Genomic DNA, 23,972 nt, shown 5'->3' with positions numbered 1-23,972 from the left:
AATTAAACTTTTACCAAATTTATTCTATGATTAATGATTAATGTTATTGATCATCGAAATTAGCTGACAACTATAAATTACTTTTGATGAAGTATGTAAATAAAAACATATTATTTAGGACTTAATCTAAAAATGTAAATACTCGAGACAGAAAACTTTTATTTTGAATTTAAATATAAAATTAACAAATTATTTTAAGTAATAGATGTTTTATAATAAAACTAACAATAAGTTAGATTCTAAAATGATTTAAAAGAAATCTTTCCTATTGATATTTATTAACTGAACAATTTAATAAAAACAAAAATTATATATTTTAATATTTAATTGTTTCAGTTTGTATTTTATTGAAAATTTTCATAAGAAAATAATAAATTTTTATTGTATACGTACTTTACATTTTAAAAATAAATCAATCATTTATGCAAATTGTAATTTTTATCAATAAAAAAACAATTCTAATATTTTATTTTAATTAATAATAGGTATTTAAGTAAAAAAAAAAAAAAATTATGTTACGGTTATATATTTTAAATACCCACGAGTTCAAATTTATTTTTATAATTTATTTGATGTGTCTAATAATAGTTTAATAGTTTTAAATGATCTAATTTTACATTTTTCCAAATTCTAAATTATTAAATTGTATAAATTACTAAATAAATAATTAAGAACTATTTAAATTTTGCATCGTACATTTTTTATGATTCAGCAAGGGTTAATATCAAGTATTTTTAGAGTTATGACGAAATTTTATTTGGATTTAAATTTTGTACTGCAATTAATGCATTATAATATTCTTTATTATTAAAAAATCTCCAAAAAAATTACCCAGAATCTTATAATTTATGATTTCAACATTAGAATAATAATTTTGTTTCAATAAAATGTTTATACGTTATTTTTGAAATTACTTTTAAATACATACTATACCTAAGGCTAAAACTCAATAGCATTGTACCATATTAAGTTTTCTGATTTTTGTGGTTAGAGCAAGGGATCAAAACGCCATCAATCAACCTAATAGGGGATCACAAATGGATATTAAATGATTAAAATCATGTGTGTAATTATGCCAGAAAACCTGTAATTATGAGTAGGAATGTGTGTATGTATATGTACAAAAGTCACAGGGACCGCCATGCCATATTTTAGAAGGTGATATTATATTGTAAAAACACATTTAGAAATATCTCATTGTAAGGAAGGGAACATACCTTCTAATTTACGGCAAATTATAACTATTATTATTTTTTTTTATAAGTGTGTTAATTTTATTTCGTCTAGACCCACAAAAGCATATAATATGACCGAAAACCATATAGATATATTTTAAAGGTACCTTAGTACCTCTATATAATAGTCGGCATGTACAATGGGAAAAAATAGGGTACACTTTGTTAAACATATTATACGTTGTATATAGTGTATACATATAACAATACATACGCATACTGACATAACTATATATATATATTTATATATTATAATATATTTTATTGTTGTCATGCTGGCTCCCATAAAGGAAGGGGGAAGTGTAAAAAAATAATATCTCTCCGGCCGATCTACATTGTTAAGTTCTTTTATGCACTCCATTCATAGTTTTTGGCACAAACCCTTTTTCCGCCAAGAAGTTATATTATTGAATTACCGTAAACCGATACGTCTAATCTTCTTCTTCGGCTGTACGCCCAGCTCTCACCACAAGCACCACACCAGTTTCGGAATTTTTTCTGCCTTTTTATTCGTTCTCAGCAATCATTTGAACCGGATTTCTATCGTTGCAAAACGATCATTTAGAAACCCGATCCGTATATTATTAAGTATGAAAAAAAACGGCATTAAGGCCGCAGACACAATTAACTCTATTCAACTGTCTACAGAGCTTCTGTGTTTACCTGCGCGACCGCTCTTTTCTGAATGCAAGCTTTTAAGCCCACGAATGTATAGGTACATATTTGATTTGCATTCAGAATACAATGAAGTATATTTCTATAGTTCTATTAAATTAGTATTTTAATTGACCGCCAATAATACATAAGTAGGTACTGTATACATGTATATTCATACATACACACATACACTCATACACGTATGTGTGTGTGCATTTGAAATATGTTTCAAAATATATACCCGTAGGCTTTATAAAAGACCACACACATATAGACGCTATTCGAAATACGTATTATTGTTATTACGATTCAAATGATATAGGTCGGTATATAAATGCATTTATATAATGTATTAGATAAATAAAAAACATCATATAATAATAAATGAATCAGAAAGATCATTTATAATTATTATTCTTGAATCTGTGTATGTTAGATTATTCTATAACTTTAACTAAATCACTTAATTATGAAAATAATATATTTGAGTAATTTCTTATATTGTCTTGAATAATTGATAACATTTGGAATTATTTTCTTACTTTAATTAGCTACTAAAATTATTTCATTTCATGATTGTATGCATAATATTAATACCTTATTTGTTATGAATTTATAATCAGTGTTAAAATTGTTTTAAATAAGGTAAACAAAAAAAAAAAAAGTTATTAAGTACATATAGTTAGTCAATAGTTAGTTAATCACTTATATTTATTATGTTATGTCTGTTTTATTCTATTTAGCGGTAATTTAAATGTAAATCATTTTTATAGTGTATAGATATAAGTACCTACATTATATATTTACACAGGCAACTCCAGGAATACTAGTAATAACTAAATAACCAAAAGGTGTCAATTGCATCACTTAATTTAAAAGGTTCCAGTTTATAATATAGGTGCAGTACTTACCTAGAATACAGTACCTATTTAATGTATTATATACTTAACATGGTTGAAAAACGTTAATTTTTAAGGTTAAACAAATAAAGGTGTGAATATCATTTGTTGTGGGAAAGAAAGCAAATGAAAATCTAATGAACACTGAGAAAATATTTATTTTTTTACTAAAAAGTAAATAAGAAGTGATAGTTTTTATATATAGATTATAGAAATGTATATATTCAAGGGCAATTGGAAATTTTAGAATATTTTTGATCAATTAGTATCTATATTTTATTTATATGTAATTTAAATAATTTAAATTTTATAAGCTTAGATATTTATTTAAATTTGTATATTATTTTTTTTTTTATTAAGTACTCAACATTTAAAATTATATTTCGACAATTATTAATAATAATGTTTTAAACATATGACACTAATTTTTAGTGATTTTATTATATTATAATGTTGTTATTTATTAAATAATTATGGGAAAAAAATATACAATTTATAGTTATAAAAACTTTAAAAAAAAAAAAAATAATTAAAAAAATATATGCTGATTGATATTAAGTTATTAATATATATCTATAGGACTATAAACTAGATTTAGGAAAGTCATTTGAATGAAACTGTAATATAATGTTATACATATAAGCAAGTATTCAAAGATATTCATATCAAGTTGTAGAATTATTTAATAACTTTGTTAAAATTGTCTTAAACATGGAATATTTGATTACAGAATAAGAATATAATATTATGTAATTAAGTTTGAAAATTAATTCCTTACAAAAAAAAAAAAAAACAAAAACTTTCAATTGATTTTGATTAATATTGTATTTAAATAATCTGATTTATGTTGAGAAGATCTAAAGTATGTTTTTATTAGTTATACTATCTATATTTAAATTAATATATAAATATATGTTTGAGTCTAAGTACTGTTCAAGTTTAGGTAGGTATAGTTGATCGATTACGATATTCCTTTAGACTATTGCGGACTTGATTATTTAGATACCTAATAAAATGTGATACTAAACTACCATTAGGATTAAAAAAAATAAAATATTTATTCAAATTCAATTAAATTATCGATAGTATATTTCATGCGTTGTGCTAATGATAAATGATAATATGTAAAGCATACAATACAACACGTTTAAATAATCTGATTATTTTTTAAATTTCATAATATCAAGTACCTATAATATATAATATTAATACGACAATACGTTGTTATGAACTTTACAAAGAAAATAATCGTTTATTAGTGTGTACGTATAATATGGACGAAATTTATTATAATTACCGTAAACCCAATCGTAGCGTGTGCAGAACGCACTCGTAACAATATAATTACGTCGATTACGACGCGTCTCTCAAGTTCCAACGTAGTGCGCGGCGGTGAAATCCGAAGTTTTAAAGAATATAACAATATCAAATCTACTGCGTCAACTTTTTGTGAAACGTCGACCCGACAGCGACGCACGCCATCCGAACGGACGATATTTTTTTTTCTTTTTCCAACCCATTTCACGGCTGAATAATAATTATGCCGAAAACCCGTGTGTCGTATATTATATATTATAAAGAATACGAAACGAGCCACTACCTCACTAATCGACTTCAACCATGCGTATAGTGCGTACCTTATATATTATTATCATTATTATTATTAAACGTACGTATAAGCATAAGCGGTACAACGCAGTCGGATCTCATTAGTAACGTTTTGGACACCCGTTTTTAAAAGTCGATCAGATTACAAAGCCCATTTTTATTTTTTTTCCGTTTTCTTTTTCATCATACACCCGAGTGTAATGTCTGTATCTGTATACTAACGGATGACAGTAAATACACACGTCATAATATCATTTAACCGCAACAATGAGATGTCGCGTATAATAATATTAAGTTATGATAATAAATTTATTTATATTATTATTGTATTTCATATTTTGTATGTATATTGTGTATCATGTATGTAAAAGTCGACAGCGGATGTTTCTATATGATATATTATATCCTCAGCATTACGATTACTACGTTATATATTTATGTACTATAATATTATCAATTACGTTACGCGACCGTAAATTATCGATTTTTAATTTAAATATTTATTTTATTTCGCTATATCTATTGTGTTCATTCAACAGAAGAGAAAAAAGACTAGGTTCAAAGCGCACACCGCTGACTCGGTGATTTAACATATTTTTTCGTACGCATATAATGTATTATAATTAAATACCTACTAGCTTTTTCTTCTTATTTCTCGTGGCTTTTATAATATTATCATGACATTAAATCTTGGGCTATAACATGCCTGCGTCATAACGGTCGCAGTACTATCGACACCGTGGCGTAAATATAATATAGAAGAAATATTTCCAGCAGAATGAGTGGAGAACAATAATTATTAAAAACAATATTGATAACAAGTAAAATATATAAAATGTTTAACATCACGAATAGGAACGTGTTCACCCATTGAACGTCATTACATTATTATGCACACTGTATAATATACGTTCGGGTTCGATGTTTTTACTCATTCTCGCGTTCCGATAGATCGGCAGCGGCACAGACTCTGAGTCTGTGGTGGCGGGTATGCGACTCCTCGGTATATATACGCACATGTATACCTACATATAAGTAGGCACATCGCATAAGATTATAATAAATTTTTATATGGGCACTTCGGCTGATTTATATACTTTGTGGTCCGTCGTTTGTGAGACCGCGTATACCGACGCCCCCTCCCCCACCCCGACTACACCATCGTCATTTCGCGCCGTGGTTTATAATAATAATAATAATATGATCGTGTCGGACCGGCATAATGACGCGTGTTCGACAGTTCTCTGCCGCCGCCGACAAAACGACGTGCTGCAGCAACACCACGCGAGTATATATTATTATGTATATATAGTGTACATGTATATTATACGTCGTGTCGGCGGCCACCGCGTCCAGCGTTAATTTTTTATTTTTGTATAAGAGGAATTCATGTTTTACGTGTACAGAAATGTTTTATGATCGAGTATGAGAAATATTACTTGCCCATATATATACGGAAGCGGTGAAAAATAAAATTTCGTGGGCTCCGAACTTGATGCGTACGCCCTATAACAGAATACACAACTATAGTGACTACATACATAATCATATATAATATATTATTATAATCCCGTTAATGCGTTATTCTATATAGGTCTACTTGGTTATACATTATAATATCTATACAATACGGGGCTCAGACCGTTTAGAATTTAGATGAACGAAGCGAACCGTTTAAAAACGACGCACTCCAAGTGTAATACATAAGCGGATTTTTATTTCACAATACATACCTACATAATATACTGATGTAATGTATTAATTGCGATCATAGGTTATATATCATGATTCATGGTGGATCGTAATGATACATTATATTATTGAATATGAATTAAATATGCTCAGACGATCTATTTATAGATGTACAGGCATTACACCTTGCTTGTCCGAAACATGAGAACTTTTTTTTAACCAAAAAGCTAAACTCTCTTCTGTAACGGTGTCACAGGCTTATGAATATATTTCAACTCCCATGTTACAATATATAATGCGTATTTGATAATTTTCAGTCTTTAGAATGACGCAATAAATTATACGGGGATAAAAATAATAATAAAAAACTCGTTCCAGACTTTCAGAGGGTCATTGTGCTGCACAGGGATAGGTCGCAGGGCGATAAAACAAATTTTACACAGTAAAAATAAAGTATCCCAACAATTCCCACAAATATCACTAATATCAGTAAGCGTATTCGTTCTGGTCGTGCGTGTTTTAGGTAAAGAACAAGGGTGTACCATTATGTAATAATTCCAAAGTCGGCAGATGTACAATTATTGTAATCGAAAATATTTTTTAATTTTGAAAGTCAAAATGTTAAAACAGCATATTTTTTGTGAATATTAGTTTTTGGAGTTGTTGTTTAGTAATACAGTTAACAAAAATAATCTTTTCGTGAGTTTTCAGTAATTTTGATGCTATTAAATTAACGAATTTATCTGATTTTATTACACAGTACACCGATACTAAGATATCTCTTCTTTATTTCATCAAATTACGGCGAATTTATATCTGGTTTATGACTACCATCGCACTAGCTTTCTAGTATAATATACATGTTTTATTATTATACTAATAAATACAATACCTAGTATGGTTAAATTTCATGGAGGAATTATTTTATTGCGAGTAAAAAAATCAAAATCAAAATTAACTGATTTGGATTTTTTGATATTGAAAATCATTAAAAAAACTGAAATAGGTACCCAAATTCAAGACATAAAAACATATTACTACTTAGGTGGACTTATGAATTTAGTTCTTCCCCTAAAAACAAATGTGTAGTTATGTATAAAAATATATTGCACAGTATCTGTAAATGATAAATAATGTGTATTTTTCCTTCTTATTAGCTTACATAATTGTCTAGTTTTTGTTTCTAATAAATATTTATATAGCTTTGTAAATTCTTTTCTTTTGACGTACCAACACAATACTTGATGTTTAATATTACCTATACATATTTTGTGTTTATATAATGTTTGTATGAATTTTAATTATTTAAAAAAGTAACATTTTAATGAACATGAAACTAAGCTTAAATCATCAAAAACATTGAAGAAATTGCTTATTCAAATTTCCTGGTCTAGCGGATGTCGCATTTTATTATTATTATTATTATTAGGTTTATATATACTACGTAGCAGTCCGACAAAGTGATAGACGAACGGTACGCCCCTTATTGAAAAATAGTATGTGTAATTTATTGTCCAATAAACCGGACGAAGCGTTTCGAAATTTTATGAAATAGGCGACGACATGGAAACAAAAATAATTTAATGGTAAAAAAAAATAGGGAAGAAAAAAATCAATTAAATTTTAATCACAGATGCTGGGAGGAGTTGTATGAGTGTGTATCACTCTGCGGCCAGCCCCGAAAATTATTGGACACCGAATTACAGATCTCAACACGTTGTAATCATATAATAATAATAATACTGGTTTTTTCTCTTCTTCGTCTCGTGTGAGAGATCCTTCTACACGAATTACCGTATACAAAAGAGAATGGAATGGAATGATATATATTTTTTTCCTTCGTCCGAGGTCTTTGACGAAAGGAATTCGAATCTTCGGTAGCCAAAGTATGCGCCGACAAAAAAAAAAAAAAAAAAAATAAGGAAAAAAGTAATAATAACTATTTTTTCGAAAAAAATCGGTTCCGCTCTGTGTAAGGTATCTCAACTATATACTACGGTTTACGTGCGTGAAACTTATTCTCAAGACCGCTCTTTTGACCTCGTGAACGTGTCACCGCCAAGTGGAATATTGACCACAAACCTATTGTTTTGAATTAAAAGAGAAAAGCAGGGATTTAGATTGTTGCCTAGGTGATTCTCATTGTTTTCGTTCATCACTGCTGCAGCCGTCACGAGTATTTTAAGTATCTATTCCTATATAGTATGTATGTATATTACTTCTTTATCATATTCCCACGGAAAGTCATCAATTAGTATTACGTTTAAATCACATAGGTAAGTCAACCAAGAACGTTCGAAAGAAACCGTATTACCATATAATAATAATCCACTGAAAACCGTATATGTAGATTTTAAATGAATGTAGGTATATAAAATGATTTAATATTTAGTAAACGTATATAATAAAGATTTTCAAATTTATAGGTGCATCGCGTAGAATTGTACGAGAGTAGTAATGTAGACAATGTAGTATACTTGAGACAAAAAATAATGATAAAATAAAAAACACCGTTGTATATCAGTATTATCAATATTTTTTGTCTCTATAGTATCATTATATCAGCATACTAATACATAAGCAAAGCACATAGGACCAGTTGGAAAAAATTATATTGAAAAATTAAAAACCTCCCGAGTTTATCTGCGCTGTCGCCTGTCATTCATGATAATTTATAGGTACTTAAAACACTATACCTAGTATATACGCGATCTATATTATACATTACTATCAAACTATGTACATGAATAATGCGAAGTGAGAATGATGCAAAAATTTACAATATTTAGTATAATATATCGCGTAATTATTTATCGAGGATTTACTTAGATTTTATAAGCCTTAACAACATAATATACACATATATCAACACATATTGTAAATAAGCGCTGTAGTGGTGTATAAAGTCTGAATAAATTAGGTAACTGAAAACGAAGTAAATTCTACCTTTACGAGCAGCTGCGTACCTAAAATTTTCACGAAACAAGCGTAGCACGTTTCATCGGGCTAGAGGTGATATAAACGGCACGTTATTGACTCGGTTCGCCACAATTTCGTTAGATTGCACAATGCTATGAATATGATTTTACTTATGTGGATATGCGGACGGCATAGTTCGATTGAAAATCATTGTGAATTAAACGGTGGTGGTGAAGAAACGAGTGTGAAGAAAACAAATGGTAACTAAATACTAAACCGCATAGTTCGTAGTCTTTAGGAAGTCGACCAGTGGACAATATCTTGATTATCCGTTCGCCGCGAATATAATGCAAAATATGAACGGCGGCTAATACCTAGGTTGATGTTACCGAGGTTTCAGGCGTGTACGGACGACCGTAAGTTTATAGAACCTCACTTTGGTCGACATGCTCGAAAGTTGTCGCAGAAACGTTAATCAGCAAAATCCTAAGAGATTCTAAACATGAGCGGTTTATTGATAACCATGGTTAGCATTGGCGCGTAAACTCTTGTCATATTCTTAGATTTGGTTTTCGTGGCTAGCGGCTAATCGTCAATTTTCTTCGCATTGATTTGATTTATTATACCGTTTTTGCATTCCGCAGGTACAAAAGTATAGTGCCGTAGTGAATCTTAATCTATAAAATTCCATTTTTATGTTGTTATGTTCGCGAGTGCGTATTATATATGTAGTGTTGTGAGTTGTCCAATAGCGAAAGTTCGAAACGAGTCTTTTCAGCTCCAATGTGCGTTGTTACCGAGTATTGCCCATAAACGTCGGACGACACGTTAAGGTAGGATACATACGAGTAGTACATTAAGTAATTTATATTATTCACGTGTTCTTGCAAGAATAGACAGTTTCATAGATCTTTATGTGCAATTATTTAAAAATATGAATTGATTGTATTCACATAATATTAAAATATTTATGAAGGAAAGGGGCCCAAATTAAAAGTTAGCACGATCCCGCGTATTGACATTTATCAATTATTTAACATATATAATCCATTACTACTGAAACATTATAAAATAAAGGGTACTGAAACTTCACATAACATCAATATTACGGCATTACTCTAGTACTAGTATTTTATGTATAATTTTACCGATTATACTACCGACAACAAACCGTAGAATGTAATAATCGTATACGCACTTCGAACGTATTACATACTCAAATTAGCAACATTCGTATTGTAATATTTGTATAATTAATAGTTATGTACATAGTTAGTAAACTAGTAATACGAATTCGTGTGCGAAATAATCGATGGGATATATAATTAATCGGATAAATCGTTTAAACAATTCGCACAATACAGCCGAGCATCCACACCAAACACATACCTTTAAATTATAAGTAAAGTATACTTACCTATATCACATATATAAATATATAATATATGTGTATACTGCTGCAAAGAACACCGCGAGTAGTTAATGCGCTTATTATTATGTTATATAAACTATGGTAAGTTATTTATGTGCAATATACATATTATGAAAAATGTATAAACTTCTATAGCTTATTAATTATTATTTATTAGTAGGTACCTTTATTATGATACGATATTATATTGATGTGTTTTGCGGCGTGCGTTTGAAACGGGTCTTTAAAATTTTCGGACGGTAACATAATGATTTAATTTGATCTTTGTTGGACGATGACGTGTATGGAGTGAATCATTGTGCGGGTGGTGGAGCTAGTAGTTTTTTTTTGCGGTATTGGTGTTTTGTTTTATCTGTTTTTCTATCTATCCTTCTCACATATTCTCTTTATCAAAACCTTTCTGTTTCTCTCACAATCGTTGCAATAATCGTGACGATGTTCTTCGCTGCACCGGTTGTTCGGTCGCCGTTGTCTCCTACCTCATGGATAGAGCCGTGATTTTGCTTATTAACGCATATGCATGTAAGTATGTATAGGTATACAATATACGTATATACCTAACGTACATATAAATATTATGTTACATGCACGGCGAAACTCCGACGTCGAATCAAAACGAATGGGCGTGTACCGTAACCGTGGCATCTATGTTTTATACGCACATGTAATATCTGTGCGCGTGTGAGCCTTCCGTATATAGTTAATAAATATAAATATTTTAAACACTCCGTACAATGGGACTATATAACTATATTACGTATAAATGAATAATACATATTATATACCTGTATTTTATAGTATCATTATTATTATTATTATTTATTTATTAGTGTATATTTTTATATTGCCTCGTGCCCGTAGTCTGTAGGCAACAGCGGTCATCGTATTATTTCGTTATTAATTTTTCGTTTGATAATATGATATTGTTGTCATGAAGACATCAACAGGTGGCGGTGGCAATGTTAGTGAAAGTATATATATATATATGGACAGTGGTGCAGGTTCCCCGCGTGCGTTATATATGTTTTAATAATCCTCTTATAATTGTTCAGACGTTTGGAGGTATTTTTATTTACATTTTTATTTTTATTAGTACACCTTTATTGTACACACACACATACACACACACATACACACTCACACACATATATAAATTTATATGCTGGACGTATATACCTACTTGAAGATCTGATTTCATTTCCACTCGTCACAGTCGTATCTATATATACATATACATAATATATTAATATATAATGTATATATTGTATATTATAATAAACGTCCACTTGTGTCTCACATTTATCGAGAGGCGGCCTTAACGTATTGTGATATAGTGCTACATAAGTGCGTAACATTATACACCTATATAATATCATGTTTACATAATACCATGATATACGGATATTATTACGGTAAGTCGCAAACGCCACATAGCGATGACACGCATGAGTCTTGGCACGAAAAAAGACGATATATATATCTAGTAGGTATGTACTATACGTACATCTATGGATCGGTCTTTGAACATTTCGTATTTAGTTTTTTATTACTATTATTATTTATTAGAACTTTTGGTTGACAACAAGATGTGTAAATGTGTTTAGAAAGAAATTTAGTGACTAATTTAGAAAAATAGGTATACATAAATAGAAAAAGTATATTCCGCAGAAAGAATTTAAAAGTTATTTGGTAAAAAGATAAGAAGTGTATTACAAACTTCTAAACAATTAAGTAGTCTATGTAATTGCGGTTATTCTCTATCTTCCGAATCAAGTATAAGAATGAACAATTTACTGCGCATAAAAATAATACACGTTGAAAAAAAATATATATTATATATTATAGATTTATAGCACTTATAATGATGTATAATACGGTTTTTGAAGAAATTTTTTTCCGAGAACATTGTGAGGGCCACTTTTAGACTGTTAATCAAATATAACCACTGGTGCAGCCCCAAATAAGAGACGTAGGTATAATATACCTCCATAATATTGCGTCCTGTCGGTAATCTTTCATCTCATTGTTACGAAATAAAGAAGAAGAAAAAAGAAAAAACACGGATGCCGACCAGTAAATGTGCTTTTTCTCTGATGTTTGCGGTGTCCCAATAGTAATGACGTGTATTCGTCCGGGTTTGTTCTCAATATCGTTATATTGTTTGCAATGTACCGCTCGTTTAAAAACACTTGTATACACTATACGTCTATACGCAGTATTTATATAATATGTGGTTTCTCGTAACTTGTGAGTAGTCCGGATGAGTGTCTGAATCGAGGATTACGTACCTATCGGTTCTTTTTATCTGATGTTAATAACTTAACCTGATGTCAAATATAATAATTCAAGTCAACGTAATTGTATCAACTAATTGATTTTCTCGTGGGTATTTTGATAAAATAATATGTTCATTGGAGGGGGGGACATTGTAGCTAAACGGTGAGGATGAGTTCAATAATTAGACAGCCAATTACGTTCCACGCATAATTTTGTATTATAGGAATTCTCTCAAACAAATCAAACGTCAAAAATACGTATTATTTAATTTTCATGAGTAATTCATCATGTATAATGTTCAAATTTAACAATAATAATTATGGTAATCACCGATCGCTAGTGTTAAAGCTACTTTAAGGTTGTGTTGTGTCGATCTATGTTCAATTTAACGTTTATTATTATATTTCTGTATTTCGTATTTTTTTAAATTCTACTACTATACATCAATGTAAAATTCACAAGTTAAGTGTATTATTCTGTTATTTTATTAATCATTTTGATACAAAGCTTTGCAATGGATTTACCACTTCTTAAACGTTGATAAACTTTAATTTTTAACACAATTATGTTATTATTATATTTTGATAATATTTTAAATATAGGTCTAAAATTATATTTAATCATATAACTACTTTATTTTCTGTAAACGCAATGACAACTATATATGAATAAAAAATGATAATATTTGAGTTTGTGTCAAATAAATTTAATACTTAAGAATTGAAAAATAAAAAGTAACCTATGGCATTATAGATCTTGCTAAATTTACTGACAGAAATTGTATGAAGATTGTTCGATAACTTAAATAAATCTAAACTTTAATACAGGTCTAAAACCATATAAATTTGCTATAACTATTTACCAAAGGCAACTCTATACAAATATTAAAACATTTAATTTCAGTTTGTCCTTGAATGAGTCCATATTTCAAATTCAATTTTTTTAAATTATTTTCTTATCTTACAACATTATTAGAGACATATAGATATCACAACAATTTGAAATTTCTAAGTCAACGGTTAGGTCTGGACATTTATTAGCGAGTAAGTGTATCGGACATCTTTTGTATGCTATTTTTTTTTAAACTATGCGTAGTACCTCATTTAATGTTCAATTATTTATAATAGGCATATTAGTAATAAAATTATAATATGATCGGAATCTTAAAATTTTGTATATAGGTATAATGTATAAAATTGTACACAACTAATAAATAAAACTTTATTATTGAAAATTGAATAATTTAAATTTCGTGTGAAACGTAGTAATTTTTTAAGTGTTCGTTTCAATTTTAAAATGTTTAAAAATATTGCTAAAACATCGTACGTATATTATTATCTAATTTATATTCGAAAATCTTAATAAGTATATAATGTATCCATCAGTTTTATTTATTTTTAAATACTTTTTACGTATACTTATTCACATACTATTCTTTCACGAATAATACCAACCGAACGTCTTTTGCATACAAATGATTGAATTACAAAATATCTTAGTCAGTGTTATACCTATGTTAATTTAATTTATTTAAATTTGACGACCGTAAATAACTAATAATGACCGATACTGTCTCTTGTGAATGCGTGTGCAGTCTAACGAAATATAATTGCGTTAAAGGATATGTCCGCATTTTATTACGACGTTTTATTGTGAATTAACATCGTGTTTATACTTTAAACATTATACGTATTTATGTAATAGTTGTGTATACCATGCCCGTACGATGTATAAAGTATACTATAATATAATACATATTATTTCCGAGAAGTGATTTTAACATTTTTCTCGGTCATGGACCTAAAATGAAAAATGGTGGGAGGACATACCTATCAGACCGTTCGACAATAGGATTAAAAAGAGCCCATTACGTGTTCGTGGGCCCGTCATTGTTTACATCCGACAGATGTTTAATTACGACTATTCCGCGCGATTGGTCTCGCACATCGGAAGCTTTGTCACCGCCGTCTCTGCGGCTTATACATATATTGTATTATATATTATGTCTATAGGTACATTTCTGTATAGATCCGACGAAACGACCATTATTATAATTATTAATATCATCATTATATTGTATGTGACTTTAACACCGCGGGGACAATATATAATACAACGGTGATATGTGCAAATGTATAATATAGTACCAATATGGCAATATGTGCCCTGTGTATAAATGTGTATAGGTAATATCATTCTCTAATGTACTCCTTATATTCCGGCTGTTATGTTGGTTCGTATCGCGATTGGCGGTCGCGGCACTACACATCTTCCCGAAAATAGACATTAGGCAATGATTGATTTACGTGTACGTAAACATCATGTCATGGAAACACATTCAATCATCTCGTATAAATGTAATTTGGTTTTAATGGATTTATATGCTAAACGAGCTAGTTGGTCAGTGTGTATATTATTTTCTATAGTGAAGATTATTATTGCAATATAAATATATTCTTATTATTATATATGGAATGAATACGTGAGTATAATAATATATGAATTCAACTGTAAAGTTTGATGTAAAATTATAATAGTATGGGTTTTAAATTATTAGTTTGTGTAGAAGGACAAATTGCAATATGGGGATCGTGAGTGCACTGAGACTAAGCATTACCTATTGTGACATGAGCTTGGGGCCACCACACAGAATGGTCGGCAACCATAAAATGCAAATCAACCGGTCCACTAGTGACTTGAGATGATCGTAAAAAAGTAAAAAATTATTACATGTATAATACGTTGCCAGTGTGAGTTTGTGTATATTATGTGTACGGCTGGGACATCGCTGATTATCGTAACCGGGAGCATATGCTATTAACATCTGACCAATTAAATCCATTAGAACGATTTTTTACAACGTTTGTTATGTAAAAATTGCATTATATGACTGTGGATCACGCTGAAAATAAAAAAATAAATCGCGTGTTCATGTCCAAAAGATGGGAGGTGTAAATAAATAAAAACGTTTATTATTTTTTTCATGTGAATTTTAGTTTATTCTCTACGTTATTAGTTCGAAAGTTTATAGACACAGCGTATAAAGGATTTAGTATATATATAGTACGTGTCTAATCATAGATCTAGAAAATAATATTATAACATTTATAACATTTAATTTTTTTAATGGATACCATCTTACAAATACGCACGTAGACTATATACACATAACATATGTCACATATTTATATAGAAATATATAAACCCATAATAATAAACTATATATATAAAAAAAAAACTAAATAGTGTTATAAATATACTGTACTACATAAGTGAACAAAAAAAATTAAAATTTTGGAAATAGCCCAATTCTTTATAGTTTGTTTAAACAACATTTCAATAAATAATAATGAGATATTCGGACAAAGTATTTTAGTCGTATGAAGTTTAAGTATCCATGTTAAAATGTCATGTGAAAAATGTGTTTAATAATTTATTTTGTATTATATCGTATTTATCGAGATATTTATTTAATTGTTTAAATTATATTAAGTTAAAATTACTCACTAACTGTGTAAATTACTTTAATGGTAGGATTTATCGATTACTGTCGGATGTCAAGCGATTGCATAATGTACTTATTATGTATATAGCTTACTAATACTCTTTGTATCCCAAGTTACTATATAATAACAGAATATTAGATATATTATCATTATTATCGTATAAATAAACATTTAAAAAATGTATTTTTACTTTAAATTTGTTTAAAATACTAGAAATATTTGGAGAATACTGAGTAATGCACTATATATTTGAAAGATACTCTAAATTAAACTATACTTATACCTATAGAAATTTAATTAAATACTCTTGTTTAAAATTAAAATGTTTTTAAATAAGACACTATTCGTTAAATATATGATGTATTTATTTATACACATTTATTCTGTATAGGTACTAACATTTTTGAAAAGCATTATGTTTTAAAATATAAAATTTAAAATATGGATTATTGTATTAAAAACGTAAAAACAGTTTAAATATTGCGTTTATTCCTATAAATTGTTGAATCAAAATTACAAAAAGTAATGGTATATGTATTGGCTTGATGTTAACATAAAAAAGATTCACTAATGATATTGTTGAAATTGAATGAATTTTTCGTAAGTGATATACGTCACAACAATTTGTGCTTAGAAGTTTGCCTTGTATTGCTGTATAAGTATAAATTATAATCGTTTTAATCGTGTTATAGTATTAGATTACGTATTAGTTAAAATATAATGTGGACACACGATCTTTAAGTATAAATCCACTGTTTACGGGGTTGTAAAAATGAAAAAACTTACCACTTTTATATAGACATGCAGTATGTACCTATAAATCAATGTATTTTTTATCATTAGAAAGTAAGTAAACGAAAATACATTCAATGTATTTGACGCTGCAGACACGCGTGCTGGGGAGGTAAATCGTGAACACTTATTTACGTATAACGACAAGAGAAACGGGTATGGTGTGTAATTCGAAGTTGCAACGGTATAAATGTATAATAGAAATAAAACATAGAGGAATTCGTGACTTCTTTTCGCTGGAGGGATCCGGTTATGACACGTCCCGCGTCGTCGTGAAGGAAATGCTCACGGGATACTCGTGGGAATGGCCGCACACAGATCCGGCAGGATAAAAGTTTCATTTATTTATCGTTGTCGCATGTACGACCGTTGAGCCACGAAATAGATGTTTATTCGAAAAATAAAATAAAATGATAAATAAATAGATGTCCGTTGTGTATCGTGAGCTTGTACATGTATATAATATATAATGTTGAATATACATACACGTGTACAATATAGTATATATTAACGTAGGTTGTATACTGTTAGAGATCTTTATATATATATATGAGGTGATCGTAAATATCTGGTGTAATGATCAACGGTATTTACATAGTTTCTACAATATTTAATATGTGTAACAAATAATAATATTTATAACTTGAAACGATGGTTTTGCGGCGTGGTACAGTAGGTAGGATATCATTATGTGCGTTAACAGTTCCTTGTTTGCAATGGACAAGATCAAATGAAAAAAATAATCGTGGAACTCGCTTCTGTAGTATGATTAAGTTTTAACTTCACTTCGTCATCGATTAGGTCACAGTTGTGATGGACGTATTAAAATTTGAATTCAATAATTAGTCATTGTATGTAAAATACGAATCTGAGGCAGACGAGAATTCAAATTTTGGAATTATGTATTTTTAAGGATTATAATTTATAACATGTTATATTATATTAATTATTATACGTTTAGTATAACTTATAATAATCAATAATGATTTACAGTAGAATGGTGTAATATGTTTATTGTATTAATTAAAATTAGCATAAAACGTGTTAAAATATTTTAAAAATTTGGTAGTGTATAGAAGATAATATTATCAGTTGTCATCACGGTTTATATATATCTTAAACCGTGGTTATCACTTATAACTTATCAATGCTCTTGCAACTACTTAGTTTAGGTCAATATAATTTTTATCTTATTTTCAAGATTATGTTTTATATAGAAAAATATAAAAATTAGTATTCATTAGTATATTTTATAAGAATAAATTATTACATAGTTGCTTGTATATGAAGAAAACGATGATAACTATAGAGCTGTCCGACCGAGCGTATGTTAGTGATGATTGATAATAATGTCACGTTATTAAAAATAATAATCGTACACTCATACGAATATTGTTGCAGCAGGTATGTATCACACAGTGGTGCGATTGTGTGATGTGGAGCGTGTTGTTTCTATTCGTCTTTCTCGTCTGAATGAATGATTTATGGTCTAAAAATGAGGTTAAAGCTGCAAGACGACAATGCACAGAGCTGCAGTATTGTGGTGAAGGGTCTCGGAAGATATTCGTGGTCAAGGTTTATTACCTGTGTACATGCTCAGCGTGCGTTTGAGCCAGTAGCTAAATGGCCCATCATGGGTCATCTTCAATATGATAACAATAGTAATAAATATATGTCTGAGCATTCGGGCGAATCAAATAAATATCTATTTCTTTTGTATAAAAATTGTATTTGGCGAAAGATTCCTCGGCGTGTGGTGTATTATAGTGTGTACAATTGAGAAAAATATACCGGGGTGATTATACATTTTATCATATTATACTTGGTCCGGTTCATCAAACGGAAATCGTTAAAGATCCACATGCGTGATTTAAGAGTTTTTAAGGGACATTTCAGTACATTATTGTTAACATTATTGATTATTATATACGAGTAGATATTTTGTGTTATTATGGTTGAATTGATTTTGAATAATATGTTGCTGTATATTGAATGATAAGTATCACCAGAACCAAACCAGTGTGAGGTAGTTCAGATTTTTGGGTTTATCAACACAAATGGATATGCTTTATTGCTATATATATATATAAATAATATTTTAGATTTATTTTTGTAGTATATTTATATCAGTATTCATAGAAAAATATAATTTATCAATAAATGGTCCCTCTTCATGTCTTCGCTGTATTACAACTTATACAATTATGATCAGTGGTTTTTTTAATTATTAAACATTCATTATAATATTTAAAAAAAATGTTTTGTTTAGAAATAGAAAAACATATTTATTTATACAATTTACTCAAGAGTCAAATAAAATTACAACCCATTCATATTTTATCAGATTCTATGTTAAAAAAGTAATTGTTTTGAGAAAATAATTATTTTATAATATGTTTACTGGAGAACACTAGTAAAAAAATTATATTTGGACAGTTGCTTGATAGTTGATATACAGAGTGATTTTTTTTATAGTTGAATTATCATTAGTTCAAAATTATTATTTTTATAAATATTTTTTTTTACATAATTTCCAGTCTAAATAAAACAATATTTAATAAAAAAAATTATATTTTTTATCGTTATAACTTTTAAGCTTTTTAAATTTTTTGAATGACGACATATATTTTTAATTTCACATTTTAAAAGCAAAATATTATTCGAAGTATTTCAATGCATTAAAATTGAAATTAGGACGAGTAGATCATGAATTATAAGTTTTTAAATTTAGTACTTAAAGTTTAGATGAGCGAAGTAATAGACTAATATTTCGGGGTATCTCAGTATCACTCCACTCTGCTAACTTAAAGTTTAAATACTTATAATTTATAAACTATTTGTAATTTTGATTTTTATGTATCGAAATACCCCGAAAAATATTTTACTTCAGAATATGAAATTAAAAATGTATGTTTTCATTCAAAAAAAGTAAAAACTTAAAAAATAGTAACGATAAAAAAAATTGATTTTTTAGACCGGAAACGTCAATAGACTTTGAAATAAGTGTTCAATGATAAAAGAATCACTCTGTATATATTTTTTTACATTTGATGACAAGTTTGAAGGCATCACAAGTATATTTACATTCAAGTTTATTTTCACTTATGTAGATCCTTACCAACTAAAATCGACATACAATGTCATCACGGTCCATTATACAAAATTTAACTGATTTATGTTTTTGTATGTAATTCAACATTTAACACGTGTGATAACACATTACTGGAGTTTGATCAAGAAACGAGTTAAATCACTTAGGACTCTGAAAAGTTTTTCTTGTTAAGAAAAAATAACTCATGTAACAATCATCTAAATGTTCTGTTAAATATGTGTTTGCCTAGGACCTCATAAAAATGTGTTGAACAAGGTTTTATTGGACTATAATAATATTTTATAGCATACATATTTTGAGTGTTTTAAACGTTTGACTCGTTCAGATAATTAACATTTAGTATAATGGTGTGATGTCTGTTGAGATGTTTTTATGTATTATCATATTATAGATATGAACATACATAACATACATTTAGTAGAAAATAGTCTATCAACTGTGATTTATTATATAATTTTGTACATAATATAGAATAGGAATGCATTATCATAGTTTTATTAAATGTTTTTATCTGAAAAAAAAAAACGAATCTACTACACATTATGTCATTATATTATATTAACTTAAAAAATACATTTATTTACACCTGTCATTTTAATAAATTAATGGCATAATATGTATTATTTTTTTTAATGTAAATAGATCTAAATGTACAACATGCATTATGTATTTATAAAAAAATTAAATAGAAATACTATGGTGAAAAATCTTCAAAATAGTTCATAAATTTTGTTTCGTATCATTCAATAGCATTCAATATTCTATTAGATATGATTTTTTGATTGTTAAGTAATTTTTGTAGAGTATCTATATTAATATATTATAATTGTGTTTCATCATAACGTACTCGACATGTGCTTATTTATCAATAATTTTGTACTTAGTACCTACTTATTATAAGTAAAATAGTAAACAGCTTTAAAGGAAATCGTTCTTCTACTGCGGTATCGGCAATGTTTTATTATTATTATTACAACTTATGTATCTAATCGATTCCATGAATTATGTTCATATTGGAAGTGAAAAACCCGTTATGATTTCTCTCAGGAATCGTTAGACTTTATGAATGGAACTCGGACACAGCAATTATAAATGTATATATATATATATATAGGTATTTCTATCCTGATTAAGTACAGAATCGCATACTTGGTTAAAAGTGTATATTATTCACTATAGCACTATATACTAATGTGATGTTTGACTTGAATGTTTGGTTTAAATAAAAAATAACGAAATGTAAGAACAATGTAAAATAATTAATAGTACACTGTAGTGTATTTGATAAAATGAAGCGACAAGACATTTAGTAGACCAATGAAAATTATATTTTAAAATAATAATATATACTTAATAGTATTTTTTTATACCCTATAAAATGCATTAAATATTAATTTGTCGTAACGAATCGTCTTATTAGTATGCTATGTAATAATTAATAACAGGGATTAGCTGTGGTTGTAAATATATACACGTCTCATGTTGTATTAAAAAAAAAAAAAAATTTATATATTAATGCCAGAAGGGTTTAGAAATATATTGTTTTTGCTTTCATCAGATTTTTTTTACCCGAAAAATCTGGTAATAGTTCATTGAGGAATATAGTGTATTTTTTATTTAAATAAAATATTAAGTATCTATTTAACAAGATTATTCTCTAAGTTCTGATTATTGCAGTACAGTAGACGCCGCTTATAAGACTCACTTATATAAGGTTCCAAATACATTAAAAAAAAAAATTGGTTATAAGACTCAAATTTCGTAAAATAAATAGTAAATAAAATAATAATTAAATAATATTCGTGTTGATTATTCCTAGTTTCTGTTCGTACCTTATAACAGTTATAACTATAACGTATAATAATTTTTATCGCAGATAAAAGTTCACATTTATCGCAACGATTATCGTTATTATAGTGAGGTACATATCTGATTATCTGGCGGCTGCGCAGTTATCGCAGTTATACAAATATGAACAGTATATTTTCGGAATATTCAAACAAAATAAAATTACAAATTTAAAAAAAAAAAAAATTTTCAAAATAAATAATAAATAATAATAATTTTTTATTAATGTATAATTTTTATAATATTTTTATATGTAATATTAACCTATTATAATTTTAGTTTTTTTTGTCGGGATTATTAAATTTATTCAATAATAAGTATATAATATGTAATATGTGTTAAAATATTAAAATTAAAGCAAAATATGTAGTAAAATAAAATTTATAAATACGTAATTAATTTTTTTTTTCCCACTTCGTCTATAAGATTCATTCGGTTATAAGACGCACTTTGTGCTGGTCCCAAAGTGAGTCTTATAAGCGGAATCTACTGTACTTACTTAACGCTGTTTATTATAGGCGTTACAGCTAATAATATAATACATAAAATAATAGAAATATGTACCTACTCAATTAGTTTTTGAAAATTAGTTGCTACAATAGTCAGTCGTATCCAAATTGAACTATTTTTTGTTTTAATGCTTTTATGAAATGAAAAAAAATATTACTATGACATCAAAAACACAATCGATATACAAATACACGTATTCGACGTTAATTAGTTGAAAGAAAATGTGTTAAATTAACAAAGTAGTGATTGTGTGTATGCCAAAATCAATCCGTCGAAAAACTTCACATTGCATATTCATATAATACATACATACATACATACATACATATATATATATATATATATATAAGTACGAATGACGTTATTCGGTTACATTAGATAGATATATGTGTATAGTGTAATAACTGTATAGATACATATATTCATGCACATATTATATATATACATGTACGGAGATTCAGGTAGACGGCGGCGAGCTAGATGATTTAGAGCGCGTTATTTCAACAAAGGACAGTTTACAGAACCACTTAAGTCTCGCAACGCACATAAATCACACGAACGCACAGTCTTCGTGGCAGTGGCGGTGGATATTCCGAGGGGGTATATATATCACGGTGGCCGCCGCCGCCAGAATCGTATATATATAATATATATATATGCGTGTGATTGTGTGTGTAACTAGTATACGGAGTGCGGGGGAGGAAATATTTTAATTTAAAATTCCCTACTCGTCCGCGGGCGAAAATATAATGCACGTTAATATATATAGTATATATATATATATATGTTTACTTACATAAATGCGTGTGAGTACGTACTAATAATATGAATATATATGTATGTATGTATGTGTATAAGAACGCGTATATATTCCTAGGGGGAATGTCCGTCGGCAGCTAAAGCGAAGCATGTAGACTTCGGGGCGCATGTATATACTAGTATAAGGCAAACCGTGGCATTGGTCAACGTTGTTATACTTTATTTTCCCCTAAAAGTTTTGGTCAATGGTAAAAAATTAAGAAAAAAGAAAGTTAACTGACGTCAAAGTTGATTGCTTAAGTAAATATTAAGTTAGCATGTAAGTTATATTACGTGATCTTTTGTAACGTTAGCAATGGTAAACTTTTTCGAAAATTAATCATAAGTTTATAACAGTTCGGAACTTATAGATGTGCATCTATCATTGACTATCTAATATTTGTAATAATTAATGACTATAAAAATGTCAAAAATAACGGCGAGTGTTCGAACACTAAAAACACTCCATTGAAAGTTATTTTTTTGCATAATTTATGTTTGTTATAATGACATTAAGTCATAAATTTGTTATTGAATATTGAGCATTTAAAATTAAATACTTAAACTTTGTCGGTCCATCGGGAATTTGATAAGTAGCTTATCAAGTCAACCTGAGAATTGGCAAAAGTGCTAAATAAAATTTTATGTAGGTAGTATACTGAAATGTGGACTTTTGAACTCGTACAT

The 23,972-nt window shown here is 28.4% G+C and overlaps 1 protein-coding gene across 1 annotated transcript in view; it reads left to right on the top strand.

Annotated features, from left to right (window-relative positions):
- Positions 1-23,972, top strand: part of LOC112604395 (protein Wnt-5b-like) — a 62,531-nt gene that overhangs the window by 1,046 nt on the left and 37,513 nt on the right. The window lies entirely within an intron of this gene.

This window comes from Melanaphis sacchari, unplaced genomic scaffold (assembly GCF_002803265.2).
Source record: "Melanaphis sacchari strain LSU unplaced genomic scaffold, SCAv2.0 Contig11_pilon_pilon, whole genome shotgun sequence".
Taxonomy (NCBI): domain Eukaryota; kingdom Metazoa; phylum Arthropoda; class Insecta; order Hemiptera; family Aphididae; genus Melanaphis; species Melanaphis sacchari.
Note: the sequence above shows the minus strand (reverse complement) of the source record. Positions and strands in the feature narration are given on the sequence as shown.